The sequence below is a fragment of the Marmota flaviventris genome, chromosome 1, assembly GCF_047511675.1.
Source record: "Marmota flaviventris isolate mMarFla1 chromosome 1, mMarFla1.hap1, whole genome shotgun sequence".
NCBI classification, from domain to species: domain Eukaryota; kingdom Metazoa; phylum Chordata; class Mammalia; order Rodentia; family Sciuridae; genus Marmota; species Marmota flaviventris.
Window position 1 is genome coordinate 216,703,630 of NC_092498.1, and position 3,482 is coordinate 216,707,111.

Below are 3,482 nucleotides of genomic sequence, written 5' to 3' on the forward strand. Positions count from 1 at the left end.
TCAAAATCCGCTCCCATTTTGGTCATTTTTGCTTACAAAGATGAAGGAGTCAGTATAGTCGTGGAAAAAGACAGAAGAAAGCAGACATGTCAGTTGCCCGTGGATGGCCTCTGATTGTCCTGTGGAGCGGAATGTTCAACAGTCACCTGCTAAAGGCTGTAATCATCACTTATTCATTTGATGAAGACAAAGTCTACATGGAAATCTGTTTGAAGAATTCACAAACGTGTCTCTCTGGTTGTCCCCTTAACTGTTCCATAACAGATTTTCAACACACTTGAAACTTCATCCCAACTTCCCCGATGACCCAGCCTTTTCCCTGCAGCTCCTCAGTGTATTTTTCTTCAAACCTCCATCACCAACAACTGGACCCATGGTGACATACATGTTGTGTCCAAAAGGACTTACTTAAAACCAATTCCAGAGTGCCGCTAGCAGAAGTCACACAGAAGTGAAGCATGGTGCTTCCTGTGCTGTGTCCTGGAAGAACAGGTCCTCAAAACCTGAGAGCTCAAATGGGGGCCGGGAACAGGCCGATCACCAACCTGTGGGCACAGCACTCCGGGACCACGTGGCCAACGCATACCTAAGGCTTCTCTTCCAAATGTGGAACATTGAAAAGTCTGGGCATATCAGCATGGCGCTCCTCTGAGCCCAGGAATTGGAGCTGTGCCAGTACTGAGCTCTGAGACCTCTGAGGCACTGTTCGGAGAGAGTGTCTTTAAATTCCTGGATAATGGGCTGCACTGGTGGAAGGCTCAGAGTTTCTTTACCAGTGGTCCGAGCTGAGCTGAGATTCCCAGTCACCTTGCTGAACCCTGCAGAATTTCCTGAGGACTTGCATGTGAGTATCAAGTTTGGTTGCCAAATTTGCAGCCTCCTCAAACCAAGACTCATGGTAAACTTCAAAGTTTTCCATCACTTCACAGAGTGAGTGCAGCGCCACAGGAAAGCTACGGACGGCAAAGAAGACACCAGAAATGTGTCCCTGGAGAACTTTCCCAAAGACCTTTGCGAAAGAGAAGACATTTTAAGAACAACAATAGTACCCATGAAATGAAGATCTGCCCCTGCCCTGTACAGATGCAGTCATTCCATCTGATATTTGTGTCACTGTTTACAGCATCTGACCATAAAATAAGTGCTTTATGAGGTCCACTAAAATCTCAAAAGCATCATGCCTGCCTGGCCACTGAGAATGGCTGATTTTCCTCAGTTCTTTACCCCTTTCTGCATCGTCCTGAAGTCCCACTGTCCACTTCCTAAAGCACTTGTGATCAATGGGGAAAGACACGCTTCCTCCCTTGCTCCCGTGCAGACACCCGCACACACACCCGCGCACACACACACAGGCACTGGCTTTGCCCACCATGTGTTGAGGCCCAGGAAGAGCAGAGTGTGTTGCCAGCCGGAGGCTATTTCTCTGAAAGTTAAGCAGCAACGACTTTCACTTTGGAAGAGGGTCCACGGTGTAAGCTGGGCCACCACGATACTCCATATTTGGACCCTGGTTTTTAGTCATGGTGGCGTAAAATTTCACAGCCAGAATTTCTGCATCAGTCAGCTTCACAGGGCAGGAGGCCCACAGATTCCTCCCTTGGTTATGAGATTCGTGGAGAAACCTGGCCAGCTCGGGAAGGTGCTCTTACCCTGCTGTGTCCACCACGTCCTCTGCCCTCTGCGATCAAGACAGAGACTCCCCCAAGGGATTTCCCGCCCCCCCCCCTTGCGGCCCTCCCAGGTATCTAGCCTGCATCTCTGCCGTGCTCTCCAACAGAGCAGATGGCCACTGCTGTGGTCTTGAAGCCGTCTCTCAGGACCTCTTTGCCAGCAGGAACAAAAGAGACTGGGACGTCCCTGGCCTCGTGCCCACCCAGAGGTACATTTTGTTTCCCCATAAGAATAAAAATCTCAAATAAGACTGCAAGGGTCCTTTGCTTTCCGTCTCTTCAGGGGCTCAAGGTGAAGTGTGTCCTTCCTGCTGTCACCCTCTTGTTTGAGCATCACTGTTGGTGGCTTCTTTGTTTTTGCTCCTGTTCAGAAGTTTGGTGACTTTCTTTCTGTTCTGGTGTCTGGTCTCCTCTTCACTCGATTTTTTTTTAATATCTTTATTTATTTTTATGTGGTGCTCAGGATCGAACCCAGTGCCTCATGCGTGCAAGGCGTGTGCTCCACCACTGAGCCCCAGCCCCAGCCCCTCGATTGTTTTTCTTGGTGTCCACTCTGTGGCTTGTTCCAATGACTGGGATCAGATGTCATTGGTGTTGCATTACCTGGAGAACCGTCTGTGAGGACAGATCTACAGATGGAGGGGTCTCCAAGTGCTCGGCACACACAGAACCCTGCCTTCCCTGAGCGAGGGTTTCATCTTCCAAGTCAGCATCCCACAGTTCTCCACCCTCTTCCCGCATCCACCGGGATCCCTGGGAGCCCCAAGGAGACTAGGTCCAACTGTGTCCTCCGCTTGCAGCTGGGGCAGCCAGAAGTTGGACATTGTAACCCCAGGCCGGGTGGGGAGCAAAGCCAGGCTGAGGCTGAAGTCCGGTCCATGTCTTGACCACTGCAAGTGAACCTGGGGACGATGGCATCTCTCTGAGGTCCTGATTTCATTTCCTTTGGATAAATATCTAGAAGTGAGAGGCTGTGTCATACGGTCGTTCTGTTTTTAGTTTTGTGTGTGTGTGCAAACTACATACTGTTTTCTGTAATGGCTGTATACACAGCCAGTGCCCAAGGGCTTCTTTTTCTCCAACACCCTTGCCAACATGTGGTGTCCTTTGATTTTCTATTTTTATTAGTTCCTTTTAGGGTTTATTTTGACATAATTATACAAGCACAGAATATACTTTGCCGTAATTCAGCCCCCAGTGCTTCCCCATTCCCCCCCGGCCTCCTCCTGTTCCCTTCCCTCTACTGACCTTCCTCCTATTTATTTATAAGTTTTAAAGGAAGTGCCTTGTGGATGTACACGAGGGTGAGATTCAGTATATTCATATATGCACACAGGAAGGTTAGGTCCGACTCGTTCCGCTGTCTTTCCTTAGCCCATCCGTCCTCCCTCCCCTCAGTCCCTACCTTAAAGAAAATGTGGTATATATATACACTCAATGGAGTTTTAAACAGCCATGAAAAAGAATGAAATCGTGGAAATTGCTGGTCAATGGATGGAACTGGAGAACATCATGCTAAGTGAGATAAGCCAGACCCAGGAAGTCAAGGGTGGAATGTTTTCTTTCATTTGCAGAAGATAGACCAAAATATAAGGAAGGGAGGGAGGGAGGGTGGGAAAAAGGAAGGAAAAGGGAAACATCCCTCTTAACAGATAGAGGCAATATCTCATCATAGTTTTGATTTTCATCTCCCCCTAGTGATCAGTGAATCTGAGCATCATTCTGTGTCACCTGTATGTCTTCTTTAAGAAATGCCTATCTAGGAGATTCCCTAGAAAACTTTGGAACGAAACCACCATCTGACCCAGCAAT

The 3,482-nt window shown here is 48.4% G+C and overlaps 1 pseudogene; it reads right to left on the reverse strand.

Annotated features, from left to right (window-relative positions):
- On the reverse strand, positions 1-2,411 carry LOC139702850 (52 kDa repressor of the inhibitor of the protein kinase-like; annotated as a pseudogene).
- Between the last annotated feature and the right edge of the window lie 1,071 nt (positions 2,412-3,482).